Below are 15,711 nucleotides of genomic sequence, written 5' to 3' on the forward strand. Positions count from 1 at the left end.
AAAACAGCATTGGTTGTTTAATTAAAATAATGGAATATTTTAATATTAGATTAGTATTATAATTGAAAAATTTGACTGATGTTACACCTCGGTAATAAGTACTCATAAAATTTTAAAGAACTCACAAAAATTAGCAGAATACCAATTTTCTTAAGCCTATATATGGTGCAGTATCTTAAATTCCCATATATTTTTAAAAGATGATAGTCCAATTAGTAGGTCAGTAGCCTCGGAGCTCTGTGGTTTACACATTTGAATCCCAGATTTGACATACATTTCTATTACGAACATATGAAATTGATGGGCAGGAAAAGATCAGCAGCTCCATCAAGCCTGCCTCACACCATGATGGCTGGAGCATCATGACTAAACACTTCTTCCCCCCACCCCGACTGCCCATTATTCATTTGTTCTTGTTAGGCAATTGTTGCCAATTCCTTTTCAGGCTCCTTGGAAGAGCAGTGGAGGGTAAAGGGTTTTCAACAGGAGGGGGAATCAACCAAAAGTTATATAACACTACTTCTTGTCACCTGAACACAAGCAACACTGATGGCAATAGGAAAGAACTCCATTATTCATACTGGCCCACCCTCTATGCTAAAGGAGGAATGGAATATAGTGGCCATAAGCAGCAGTAGGAAATGTAAGATAAAGAAAAAATTAAAATTGAGCACAATTAAAAATTATGACTCAGTGTTAAGTGGATCTAATTAACTATTGGATTATATCCATTTCCAAGCTTAATGATTAATTTGTAGTCATTATTTTGGCAACTATCCTCAGACTATCACTTATTTCATTACTTTATAGATAAAATGCCTAGTTGCTTAATTTTAGATGCCTATAAGTTTCAAATAATGCTGGCAATTCCAATGTCTACATACACAAATATAACTGAAATATTGATTCCCCTAGCCTGTAAATAAGTATCTTCTGGGGCCTGTAATGCCCATGAGGAGTAGGCCAATAACTTATGGTATGTTCTTGTCTGATGTTAGGAACTTTAAAGATCACATTGTGGAATAAACACAAGCCACTCTGCCTAAGGTCAAATATACATTGTGATTGCAATACTCAATTTCAAAGTGTGCTCCATTGGCACAAGTGGTAAAATATACAGAAATGTCTTTTGTGAAAATTTACCTTGCCCCCTAATTTTGTGCATAGTTTTTACCAGATGTTAATTTTGCTTTTTATTACCTGATATCTTTCATGTATTTGTAAGATTAAGGTACTAGTCCAGGAAAAATAAGTAATGGGCTAATTGTTAAAGAACTAATCATTCCCTTAAATACAGCCAATGTTGACTTCTCCTTTAACTACCCAACGTGGCAGCTCAACTGCAACCTCAGAAGATGATATCCAATGAAACAGTGTAGCAATTTTATTAACAAGCGAAGTTCTCCTAATTGGACAGGCAGCATTGTGAAATATCATTGAACGGCTATTTGTTAAATCCACAACAATCATACTTTATCATTTGTATTTTCTGTTTAATGATCATCAGAAATATGAAAACTCAGATAGTCATGATAAACAGCAAGTGACTTAATGAAGCATAATTCATTTTTTGTACTCAGTAAAAGATGATTAACATTTCCAATGATGACAAGTAGAGTGGCTTTCCACAGCGTCATTATTATTAACAGTGTGATACTTTTTTAATATCATACTGCCAAAAAAATCAGATGCCAGCCTTGTTACTCTTACTGAAGGCTGAATTTTAAAATTGGCTGAATGTTAAAATTAGTGATTAGAGAGTTAGCAATTATTTGCAGCAAATGGAATATTTCACAGCATGACTATGGCTGTTCTTTTTAGGTAGGTTTAATCATTTTGACAGAGTTAGTTACAAAATAATACAAGGTCCACTATTTTTAGTACAACAGTGAAGAGTAGAAATTTCTGTGACAAACTACAGAGATTGGAGTTAAGGAGGAGGAGCGTGAAATATTGGATGGGATAAACATAGTGAGAGAGGAATTATTAAGGGGTTTAGCATCTTTGAAAGTAGATAAATCGCCAGGCCTGGATGAAATGTATCCCAAGCTGCTAAGAGAAGCAAGGGAGGAAATAGTGGAGGCTCTGACCATCATTTTCCAATCTCCCAGGCTACTAACTTGATTGAATTTTTTGAGGCGATAACAAGGAGGGTCGACGAGGGTAATGCGATTGATGTAGTGTACATGGATTTTAGCAAGGCTTTTGACAAGGTCCCACATAGCAGACTGGTCAAAAAAGTAAAAGCGCATGGGTCCAAGGGAAAGTGGCTAGTTGGATCCAAAATTGGCTCAGTGACAGGAAGCAAAGGGTAATGGTTGACGGGTGTTTTTACAACTGGAAGGCTGTTTCCAGTGGCGGCCTGCAAGGCTCAGTACTAGGTCCCTTGCTTTTTGTGGTATATATTAATGATTTGGACTTGAATGTGGGTGGCTTGATCAAGAAGTTTGCAGATGATACAAAAATTGGCTGTGTGGTTGATAGTGAGGAGGAAAGCTGTAGACTGCAGGAACATATCAATGGACTGGTCAGGTGGGCAGAAAAGTGGCAAATGGAATTCAATCCAGAGAAGAGTGAGGTAATGCATTTGGGGAGGGCAAACAAGGCAAGGGAGTACACAATAAATGGGAGGATACTGAGAGGTGTAGAGAAACAAAGGGACCTTGGAGTGCATGTCCACAGACCCCTGAAGGTAGCAGGACAGATAGATAAGGTGGTTAAAAAGGCATACGGGATACTTTCCTTTATTAGCCGAGGCAAAATATAAGAGCAGGGAGGATATGCTAGAACTGTATAAAACATTGGTTAGGCCACAGCTTGAGTACTGCATACAGTTCTGGTCACCACATTACAGGAAAGATGTGATTGCACCAGAGAGGGTACAGAGGAGATTTATGAGGATGTTGCCAGGGCTGGAGAATTTTAGCTCTGAGAAAAGATTGGATAGGCTGGGGTTGTTTTCTTTGGAACAAAGGAGGCTGAGGGGAGATTTAATTGAGGTGTACAAAATTATGACTGGACTAGATAGAGTGGATAGGGAGGACCTATTTCCCTTAGCAGAGGGGTCAGTGATCAGGGGGCATAGATTTAAAGTAATTGGTAGAAGGATTAGACGGGAGCTGAGGAGAAATGTTTTCACCCAGAGGATGGTGGGGGTCTGGAACTCACTGCCTGATGGGATGGTAGATGCAGAAACCCTCAACTCATTTAAAAAGAATTTGGATGTGCACTTGAAGTGCCGTAACCTAGAGGGCTGCGGACCAAGTGCTGGAAAGTGGGATTGAGCTGGATAGCTCTTTTTCGGCCGTCACAGACACGATGGGCCAAATGACCTCCTTCTGTGCCATAGCTTTCTATGATTCTATGATTCTATGACAGCAATACAGAAACTTGTAGCTCCGACCAAGCTTGCAGAATTCCTTTGTCATCAGCTGTGGAGTATCCATTTCCAGAATCTGAACACTCTTTCACTTCATGTTCTGGTTTCTTACAACATTTCCCTCCAATTACTAGATCTCTTACAGTGGCTTTCATCTTTCGCATCTTCTTTCTTAAGCCTGGTGCCACACAGTAACGTTACTTCTTGGAACTTCCCATTCTTGACGAGATTTCTGGGGGGTAGTTTTAGCCCCCAGGAGCGGGTGGATTGTGTTCAAATTGGATCGTCATTAGGTGAAGGATAGAATACTAGAGCCTGGTCTTTAGTTGTTTCCAAGCCTTTATTCAGAGTTTCCTCTTGCACACACACCACACCCTAGCTAAGTTCTCCAGGGTGGGGGGGGGGGGTGGGCTGCTGGTGGGAGCAAACAATGAGATGGGTGAGACTTTGCACTTGGAGTCCCCACTTCCATGTCCCCTTTCACCATCATCCCTCTTCCGGGCTGGCGCAACATCACTCCCACCACTCTGCTGGCCAACAGGCTGCTAAGCCATGCTTGAAGCTCAATGAAGGATAGCATTATCTCCATCGCAGACATTCCCACACTTACCTGTGCCACCAATCCACCAGCGATGGAGTTGGACTCCTCCATCCTCTCCGCTATCGTGGAGAGTGTGCATGGCACATTTTCCAGTACCGCACAAAGGTGCAGCTGTACCTCTATAATTCTCAATCTCAACGATGGCCCTCCGGGGTTCAGCATCTTTGTCTAGCTGAGTAGAGCTTGGAGAGGAGTGCGCCCTCTCCCCGCCAACGTGGACTCTCCACAGCTGCCCCTGCCACCAGTGTCTGTTCATGCTCACTTGTGATGGTGAATCACCAGGTAACAACACAACTATTTGCCTAACAGGACCCATCGAAGTGCCACCATCTGCACAGGTGCATGGCTGCATGTCATGTGACGGTGCGTCTTCAGAGGAATGGAGCTCCTCTGAGGAACCGCCTTCTTCCATTGCGGCTGAATGTTGTTGAATCTGTGAAGGCCCTGGAAGATAACATAAACCAATATTAATTATTCATCGGAAAAGTGACAACCTTTCCAGTGACCATACTGAGGTGTGGAACAGGTCAATTATTGATAAAATCAATTCATCACAATTGTGAAGGATGTTAAAGTTCTTTCATCAGCCATCTGCGGGTTGCCAGTCTCTCCATCTCCGACAGATAGGCATGCAACAGTCTGACTGATGTCCATGGCTTCCTCCTCTGCAGCTGTCAACTGGACTATTTGTGGTGGACCACCTCCAGTTCTGCTCCTCTCCCTTGCATTTTGCACTCTCTTTTCCTACAAGGGGAGAAAGAACAGACGAAAGAGCGAGAGATGGTGATGTGTTCATCCAATGGATGCATTGCTTTGGGTGAGGCTGATAATGAAACAGATGCATCAGAGGGTGAGTATCAGACAGATTGATCACATTGCACCAGGATTGGGGTAAGTGGGAGTGGTGGGTTCACAAATGGGGAGGTGAGGAAGTGCATAGAAATTGAAGGTTAGTCGATGCTGAAACTTAAGTGGGTGTGAGGAGTAATGTGATGGAGTAGGCTTGCCAATATAGGGTGAGAGAGGGGTGAGGGGTGGGTTTGGTGGGGGTGGGGGTGGGGGGGGGGTTGCTGTGCATTTCACAGGATGTGGGTGAATCACAAAATGTACTCACTTTTCCTGACCTGGTTAGGTCATTAAACCGCTTCCTGCATTGAACCCAAGACCTGGGCACCGTGCTCCTGCTGCTCAGCTCTTCTGCCACATCTAGCCATGCCTTCTTAGTGGCAGAAGCAGGTCCCTTCCTCCTGTCAGCCGGGTAGAGGACTTCCCTCCTGCTTCTCACACCAGCCAGTAGCACCTCAAGAGAAGCGTCACTGAACCTGGGTGCTGCCTTTGCTCTGTGTCCTTCCATTTTCCTTGTCCCTCCTTTCTCCTTCAAAATTCATTTTTGCACCGGCCCTTTAAATACTCCAGTTCACAGCACGTCATGCGAGTGCGCAGTACGCCCGCTGCGCAGCTTGGAGACGTGAAACCCGACGTAAAATTAAGTGCTTTCAATTGAATTACGATCGCTCAAACTGACACGCTAAAATTATTTCCGAGTTTCCCACGCAATTATTTACCCACCCGCTGAGTTCCCACTAAATTCGTGCCCCTGATAACAATTGCAGTTTGGGAACTTCCTTCTTCAGCTAAATTTGTCCCCACAAGATTCTTTGTTCTATAGCATTACTCTTCTTACAGGTTCCTTACAGTGCCTCTCTTCCATGGCCAGGTCCTTCACAACAACTTCCATTCTGCAAGTTTCATTTCAGAAGGTCTCTTTCTTGGCACCTTCTTTGCAATGGACTGTTACAGGACGTAGTTCATCAAGTGTGTGAGTTTCATCAGAAAAACAACAACTGCCGTACTTTCCTGCAGCCTTTTCCCACCTTGTCAAAGGCCCTACATCTGCTTGTCTCCTGGCCAGTGTGGTAAGTAAAGGACAGAGGACATGATTGAGGCTCCTCCAATGGCTCAGCTCATTTATCAGTGATTAGCTGAGCTGTTCAGATCTGGGTTCGATCCTTGGTCTTTGCTGAGTTAACTGATCCTAACACGGTGTAGAAGTGCTTCAGTTGGCCAAGGTGTCCCTGGATTCAAGAGGCGATAATTGGCCAGGCTTGCTACTCCTGATCCTTATCCAACAGCTTCTGCATGTGTGTGGACACTGGCGAGGACAGGTTCAGTTTCAGCTGTGATGCCCTCAACACTGAACCGCCAAACATTCAATGTGAAGGCTCACACATAAATAATGGAAACTTGGATAAGATATTATAGACTGCCGGTGGCTATAAACCATATCCTGGTAAGGAGTTAACCCCTTCAGAAGAGATGGTCGGGTGAGAGGATTGTCAAGAATTTTTAAAAATATTGATAATTAAAACAACTCAAATACAGTGCATGATTTTCATTACACCATCTTCCATAGTTATATGATCCAATTTCATATTCTCATTGAATTCTTACATGTATCTATCAATGCAAGAAGGTTACATCTCTCATAAAACATGGATTGGACATTATTAAAGTTAACAGAACGTGAGTGCATATCATAAAACATAGAATCCCTCTTTTTTAAACTTTAATTCCTTAATTGTTAATTATGTAAATTCAGTACTTACATGGCAACACTTAATATTATCTTCATTGAACACTAGTCAAACCAATATTTTCAGAATTTTCTATGTATATTTTCTCAGTCAAGTTTTGAGGTGCCTTTTTGTTTTACCTTGTAGAATTACATAGAATGTACGGCACAGAAACAGGCCATTCGGCCCAACAGGTCCATGCCGGTGTTTATGCTCCACACAAGCCTCCTCCCTCCCTACTTCATCTAACCTATCAGCATATTCTTAAGCTCCTTTACCCCTCATGTGTTTATCTAGCTTCCCCTTAAACGCACCTATGCTCATCGCCTCAACTACTCCTTGAGGTAGCAAGTTCCACATTCTAACCACTCTCTGGGTAAAGAAGTTTCTCCTGAATTCCCTATTGGATTTATTAGTGACTATCTTATATTTATGGCCCCTAGTTCTGGTCTCCCCTGCAAGTGGAAACATCTCCATGCCTACCTTATCAAACTCCTTTCGTAATCTTAAAGACCTCTATCAGGTCACCCCTGTCTTCTCTTTTCCAGAGAAAAGAGCCCCATCCTGCTCAATCTTTCCTGATAGCTAGAGTAATGCTTGATCCATTCTAGTGCATTCTCCTGTGATTGTAGATTTGCCAGCACCTTTAAGTAATCTCTAGAGGAGATGCTCAAAAAGATCTCGGAGTGATATAAGACTCAACAGTGACCACGTTCAGCTATTGCAGAGCGGCAATCAAGAAAGCAAACAACTTGCTGAGCTACATTGCCAGATTTTCTGAGGCCATCATGCTAAAGCTGTGTAGTACATCAGTCATACTATAATTTGAATACTGCATTCAGTTCTGGTCATCGAGGTACAAGGGGAATATTAAAGTCCAGGAAATGGTGCAGAGTGCAGGTGAGGCCAATCCCTAGTGTGGAAGGATAGAGTTATGAAAGAGGGGTAGAAAAACTTATATTTCTGTCTTGAATGAAGAATGAATTAGATCTTATAGGGGTGTATAACTTACTAAGTGGAATAAAAGAAATTAATCCAAAGCACAATTTGAATTTAAACCATGACTACAGGACATAGATACAACCTGCTAAAAATCAAGTTCAGGGCTGATATCAGCAAACAAGTCTTCACATAAAAAGTGATTAATATCTGGAATAATCTTCTGGGTAGGTTAGTGGAGGCAAAACGCAGGACTCATTCAACAGCCAGTTAGATGCTGTGATGGAGGGACTGTATCTTTCTGTAGAAGGATGAGTTCAATGGGACCAATGGCCTTTCTCATCTACCTTCATTTTAATGATTTTTTTCTTGTCACAGACAAAAAGAGAGTGTTCTTGACTTTTGGTGAATTTGATGTATGATAAATGACTAGTTATATTTTATCTAATTCACTGAGCGGTAACCATGAATCTTTCACATTAACTGCTCTGTTTGGGTTTGGATTGTTGCTAGTTTCCTTTCTTTGAACCATGGCACATTACCTAGTTTGATCCTTAAAGTCTTAGCACTACTTCGGTGGCCTGTATAGGTTTCCTCATTTTGTTTGCTTCATAGTCTGGTTTGTGAAGATTTTTTTTGTTATCTGTGGACTATCCATTAAATATAATTGCTTAATTCACTGTTTTCAACCAAACACAAGTTGTGCTGGATGTTTGTTCACTTGTGGTGTGATGAGATTGTGGTTTCACAAGAATTCGTAGAGTTCCTGTTTTCACAACGTTACTTTGAAGATATAACAGAAGAATTGGCCGAGATGGCATGATTTTTTAGTGTCCAAAACTAAGGCTGGCAATTTCCTTGGAGCTGCTCAGTGGGGAGCTTCGCCTGCTGGCACCCCAAACCAGGAATTCATGCCCGCTCTGCTCCACTTGTTCGGTCAGAACATTGTGGACAGCACGGACCCAAACTTGTGCTATGCATCGTTGCTGGGTAAAGCCCCATGCCGGCGACACAGACTCATACAATTACACATCTTGTGCATTACTGACTCATGAGAACTGTGGACGAACTGTGTTTCCTGACTTGGACTTTGCAATCTGTACCGCAGAGCGTCTAGAGTAGTCATCAATTATAGGTTGTGGATAGAAAAGGTCCACAAGACTCTCTGCCTACCTTTTATCGCGGTCTCTAAGGCAATTCGGACATCGGTAGTGGTTGACATTTATTGTTAAGTGGGAACAGAACGAACAGTTTGTGCTGTTAAGTGTGAATTAATACTGTGCAACAACCTGGAAGTTTCTCGAGGCGTGATGAGTGTAAAACATGTGACTGACCAGAAGGTTCTGTGAAAATCAATTAGGTCTGCCGTCAGGGCAGAGCAACCAGACAGAGATAAGAACTGAATTAGCCATGCCAAAGAAGATCTGTGCAGAGTGGGATTCAAGACAAAGTGCTTCTTTACTACAGTATAGTACTTTCTTTTATTTGATATTAAAAAAAGTTCAAGAAAGTCTATTTGTAAATTTGTTTTGCACTGTGTAAAGAATTTTTTTTCCCCACATTTGGCTGTTTATGAAACCCAGTGCTGTATGTGATAGCAGAAAGTGCAGCTTGGCACAGGATGCAGGTAGCAATTAGGCTTCTAATGCATTTGTTTCTTATTGAAATGTGTAGTGTGTGTTTTATTGTTGGCATTGAGTTGATGATTGGGATCAGCCCCAGCTCAAATGTTGTCTGCTGGTGCTCCATTTTCTCTAGTTTACCGGATAGTGTGTTACAAACGTTACCTTTGATTCAAGTTTGATATTGGAGTCTCCAATAATTGATGGAGCTGTCGTGGATACTTATCAATGAATTCTCGTTTCATTTTTCTAATCATAGAATCATAGAAAATTTATGGCACAGAAGGAGGCGATTCGGCCCATCTTGTCTGCGCCGGCTGACAAACGAGTCCCGCATTTGGTCCGTAGCCCTGCAGGTCACGGCTCTTCAGGTCACATCCAGGTATTTTTTAAATGAATTGAGGGTTTCTGCCTCTACCACCCTCTCAGGCAGTGAGTTCCAGACCCCGACCACCCTCTGGGTGAAAATTTTTTTCCTCATTTCCGCTCTAATCCTTCTACCAATCACTTTAAATATATGCCCTCTGGTTATTGAACCCACCACTAAGGGAAATAGGTCCTTCCTATCCACTCTATCTAGACCCCTCATCATTTTGTACACCTCAATCAAATCATCCCTCAGCCTCCTCTGTTCCAGGGAAAACAACCCCAGCCTATCCAATCTGTCATCATAGCTAAAATTCTCCAGTCCTGGCAACATCCTCGTAAATCTCCTCTGCACCCTCTCCAGTGCAATAACATCCTTCCTGTAATGTGGTGACCAGAACTGTACGCAGTACTCAAGCTGTGGCTTAAATAGTGTTTTATACAGTTCCAACATAACATCCCTGCTTTTATATTCTATGCCTTGGCTAATAAAGGAAAGCATTCCATATGCCTTCTTAACCACCTTATCTACCTGTCCTGCTACCTTCAGGGATCTGTGGACATGCACTCCAATATCCCTCACTTCTTCTACACCTCTCAGTATCCTCCCATTTATTGTGTATTCCCTTGCCATGTTTGCTCTCCCCAAATGCATTACCTCACACTTCTCTGGATTGAATTCCATTTGCCACTTTTCTGCCCACCTGACCAGTCCATTGATATCTTCCTGCAGTCTACAGCTTTCCTCCTCCACTATCAACCACACAGCCTATCTTTGTGTCATCCACAAACTTCTTAATCATGCCCCCTACATTTAAGTCCAAATCGTTAATGCATACCATAAAAAGCAAAGGACCTAGTACCGAGCCCTGTGAAACAGGAAACAGCCTTCCAGTCGCAAAAACACCCATCGGCCATTTCCCTTTGCTTCCTGCCACTGAGCCAATTTTGGATCCAATTTGCCACATTGCCTTGGATCCCATGGGCCTTTACTTTTTTGACCAATCTGCCATGTGGGACCTTGTCAAAAGCCTTGCTAAAATCCATGTAGACTACATCAATTACGCTACCCTCATCGATCCTCCTTGTCACCTCCTCGAAAAATTCAATCAGGTTAGTCAGACACGACCTCCCCTTAACAAATCTGTGCTGACTGTCCTTGATTAGTCCATGCCTTTCTAAGTGACAGTTTATCCTGTCCCTCAGAATTGATTCCAATAATTTGCCCACCACCGAGGTTAGGCTGACTGGCCTGTAATTACTTGGTCTACCTTTTAGCTTTTAGCTTGCTACAAGCAATGTTCTTGAGTCCATTACAGTTGTTTTGGTGCTAGCACTTTCCCTAGAATGTTCAGTGCAGTTACTTGTAGGATTGTCGTTTTTTTATTTGTTCTTGGGATGTGGGAATTATGAGTCAACCCTGTGGTGTGGGACTGGATTCATGTGTAGACTAGACTGGGTAGGGGTGGCATGTCTCTTCCCTGAGGACTGTTAGTCAATCAATTAGGTTTTCATGATAATTCAGTGGGTTTCATGCTTATTTTTCAAGTGCTAATGCATAAATTACTAGATTTACTGAAATCAGTTTCACAACTTGATATGGTGGGGGTTGGACCAAATGAGCTAAGGCTCGCTAGTCCAGTAGCGGTAAAGAAGGAGGTAGTAGCAATATTGGATAGGATAAAAATAGATAAAGAGGGGGTACTTAGATTGGCAGTACTCAAAGTAGAAAAGTCACCCAGTCCGGATGGGATGCATCCTAGGTTACAGAGGGTGGTAAGGGTGGAAATTGCGGAGGCTCTGGCCACAATCTTCCAATCCTCCTTATACATGGGGATGGTGCAGGAGGACTGGAGGATTGCAAATGTTACACCCCTGTTCAAAAAGGGGAGAGGGATAAAACATGCAATTATTGGCTAGTCAGCCTAACATCGGTGGTGGGGAAACTTTGAGACAATAATCCAGGACAAAGTTAATTGGCACTTGGAAAAGTATGGGCTAATAAATGAAAGTCAGCACGGATTTGTTAAAGGAAAATTGTGTTTGACTAACCTGATTGAGTTGTTTGATGAAGTAATGGAAAGGGTTGATGGGGGTAATCCGTTTGATGTTGTGTATTTAGACTTTCGAAAGGCATTTGATAAAGTACCACATAATAGACTTGTTAGCAAAATTAAAGTCCATTGGATTAAAGGGACAGTGGCAGCATGGATACAAATTTGGCTAAGGAATATAAAGCAGAGAATGGTTGTTTTTCTGACTGGAGGGAAGTAGACAGTGGTATTCCCCAGTGGTCAATATTAGGACCACTGCTCTTTTTGATATATATTAATGACCTGGACTTGGGTATAGAGAGTATAATTTCAAAGTTTGCAGATGACACGAAACCCAGAAATGTAGTAAACAATGTGGAGGATAGCATCAGACTTCAGGAGGACATAGCCAGACTGGTGAAATGGCCAGACACGTGGCAGATGAAATTTAACGCAGAGAAGTGTGAAGTGATGCATTTTGGTAGGAAGAACAAGGAGAGGCAATATAAACTAAATGGTACAATTTTAAAGGGGGTGCAGGAACAGAGAGACCTGGGGGTGCACATACACAAATCTTTGAAGGTGGCAGGACAATTTGAGAAGGCTGTTAAAAAAGCATATGGGATCCTGGGCTTTATAACTAGAGACATAGAGTACAAAAGCAAGGAAGTTATGCTAAATCCTTACAAAACACAACAGGAGTTTTGTGTTCAATTCTGGGCACCACACTTTAGGAAGGATGTCCAGGCCTAAGAGAGGGTGCAGAAGAGATTTACTAGAACGGTACCGGGGATGAGGGACTTCAATTATGTGGGGAGATTGGAGAAGCTGGGGTTGTTCTCCTTAGAACAGAGAAAGTTAAGCGGAGATTTGATAGAGGTGTTCAAAATCATCAACGGTTTTGATAGAGTAAATAAGGAGAAACTGTTTCCAGTGGCAGAAGGGTCAGTAACCAGAAGACACAGATTTAAGGTGATCAGCAAAAGTGCCAGAGGCGACATGAGGAAACATTTCTTTACGCAGTGAGTTATAATGATCTGGAATGCACTGCCTGAAAGGGGAGTGGAAGCAGATTCAATAGTAACTTTCAAAAGGGAATGAGACAAATACTTGAAGGGAAAAAATTTACAGGGCTATGGGGAAAGAGCAGGGGAATGGGACTAATTGGATAGTTTTTTCAAAGAGCCGGCACAGGCACGATGGGTCGAATGGCCTCCTCCTGCGCTGTACCTACTCTGATACTATAACCAGTAGGCTTCCACGCCTCTATTGTGAACTATTACATGACATATAGCTTGAACATATTGACCATCGTTTGTGGTTGTATTAAGATCCTTTTTGATTGATTGACTGCACCTTCCTATTTCCATGCTGCTTTGTGTACCATCCCTGAGACTTCATTTGTCTTCCATCCATCCTGCTACCCTGTGGTTTAGAATGAGGAGACTTTGTAAAGTGGTTTTGATTTCTGCCAAATTTGCATTATCCAGCTCCGAAAAATCAGAATACTAGCCTGCTGTTCTATATATGGGTTGTGGCAAAAATGAAGCATTTTTGTTTATGATGGATTATTTATTTAGATTCTTTCTTGATGGTCACAATACACACAGGATTAAAATTGGTTGCTGCTAGCCGTTTCTTCAAGTTACGTGGAATGTACAGTAGAGAATGGGATGCCCAAGGCACTAATATGCATCTCTAGCTTGTTCCTGTGGGACAAAGGATAGTTAACTATGCTAATATATGCTGAATGCAGAGTACAAGTGTTATTATGTTCAGCAGATTCCCTGATCGCTGTCCGGACAATTGATAATTTCTTGTAATTTGTTAAATTTTGTTTGATAATCGCTCTTGTGAAGCACCTTGGGATGTTTTACTATGTTAAAGGTGCTATATAAATGTGAGTTGTTGTTGTTGTTGTTGTTGTTGTTGTGATCATAGTGGTTGATTACATTGGCTGGATCAGATCAACAAATTTCTCAGAAAGGGGTCAAGCCATTCAATTCAAACAGCCCATATGATTGACATCCTGGGGATTTTTTAAAAAAGCAATAGGTTTGATTGACAGCTGTATCTAAGGTGGAGACCCGAGTCCAATCAGCAGAGTGGCAGGGCCGTAATTCTTTGTAATCCCTTTGATGGATTGCTCTATAGCCTAGAGCTTCTAGTTGTGGACTTATATTTGGGCACCTGCACTCAGCTCAACAGTCGTTTCCAAACCAATAGAGACAGGATTAATCAGAGGACTCTGTGTTAATAGATAAACTTTGGAAAGGAACTGTGCTTTAAGGGTCAGTTTGACGTTGACCATTCGTGCAGGCGAAGTTGTTTTTCTGTTGTTTTTGACATTTCAAGGAAATTAGTAAAATTTGTGAACACTGCATATATACTGTTTGTACTGGGTACTGTTCATTTAGCTGTTTAATGCTCAATAAATTTGTTTAGTGGTTTATAGCCTGAGCCACAATCTGATTGCATGTATATCCTTCCACCTATCAAGGATGAGGAATTAATGTGGTGACATAAAAGAAAGAACTTGCATTTATACAGCGCTTTTCAAGACCTCAGGACTTCCCAAAGTGCCTTCCAGCCAATTAAGTACTTTTTTTAAAAGTGTAATCACTGTTGTCAATGTTGGATCTGCGGCAGCCAATTTGCACAAAGCAAGGTCCCACAAACACCAACGTTGTAATGACCAGATAATTTGTTTTTTTTAGGTGTTGATTGAAGGATAAACATTAGCCAGGACACTGGGAAGAACTCCCCTGCTCGTCTTCAAAATAGTACCATGGGATCTTTTATATTCAACTGAGAAGGCAGATTCAGTTTAATGTCTCATCCAAAAGACAGCACCTCCAATAGTGCAGCACTCCCTCTGTACTGGTGACGGCCTAGACTATGTACTCAAGTCTCTGGAGTGGGACTTGAACCCGTGATCTATCTGACTTAGAGGTGAGAGTACTACCACTGAGCCAAGGCTGACATGGGGTGCAGTCCAATAAGCTGGAGTACAGTGACAAAGATTCTATGTTTGATCCCTGGGATCTTGCTATGTTTACCTAGATACTAGGCAGGGAGAGACAGACTCTGGTTGATAGGGGATGTGAGGTTCTCTTACGAGAGTGGCCCAGCAAATATCTAGTGTGAAAACCCAAATATATAACAAGATGCTATTTGTGGCTGTGTTTGCCTTTGTTAGTATTTTTCGTGGTACAGGCTATTTGCCTGTGTGCTGCCACTGTTACAAGGCTGTGTTTGACTGACATTTGGAATTGTGACACATTGGTTATTTTACTCACATCCATCAAATGTTCCAGAGCCATGTTTAGATCCCTAAGAGCTCATCTCATTGGGTGGGAAGAGATGCAACTAAGGACAACATTCTCTTTATTCTCATGTGTCATTTCTGATATAGCTGCTCACTCAGTTTAATTCTAGGTTTTATATAATTATTCATATGTGGTGTTTTTGACACAAATTAATCCTTGAGTTTCCTATGTCTGTTTCATAGTGTATTGCCTTGACTTTTTGTAGAATATCAAAACTATCATGAGTATAGCATGTAATAACATTGAGCTGTTTACCAACATCATGTAATATTATGTCTATTTGTTCAACATTGGGTCATTCCATTTGTTTGTTACCTGTGAAGCAACCAGATACTCTTCAAACTTTTGAATTCACTTGTTTCCATGTGAATCCACATGAATTTCAGTCACCAGCGATATGAAATATACTGCCATTCGGTATTTTGTATTTCAACCACACTACACAGAGTGTGCTGAATTTTCCCTGCTTCTCTTTTGTCTTTTTTTTGTTCCTGAAACTCAGTTTCCATAGGTTGTTGATGGGCTCAATATTCTCATCATTAATGCACATAATAACATAGATAGAACATGAGCCTGTTTAAAAATGTTCAAATATATTGTGCTTGTGCTCTGTCATTCTCAACCTATCTCAAAGGCTCTCTGAATCCTTCCTGTCTCAACTGCCAAGGTGATAACTTGTGTCACAAAATATGGAATGTACTAATAATCCTGGAATTGATCTGTCTATCTCAAAACAAATGTCTAACTGCACTCCAGTCAAGTACCATTCAGAGCTTCCTTGCTTTGTCAAGTCCCTGACTCCTTAACTCCTCTCTGTTTACTTCATAGATAGCTTCCACTTCAGTGCAATGCTTAGTACAGTTTATTAC

Source organism: Heptranchias perlo, chromosome 15 (assembly GCF_035084215.1).
Source record: "Heptranchias perlo isolate sHepPer1 chromosome 15, sHepPer1.hap1, whole genome shotgun sequence".
Classification (NCBI taxonomy): Eukaryota; Metazoa; Chordata; class Chondrichthyes; order Hexanchiformes; family Hexanchidae; genus Heptranchias; species Heptranchias perlo.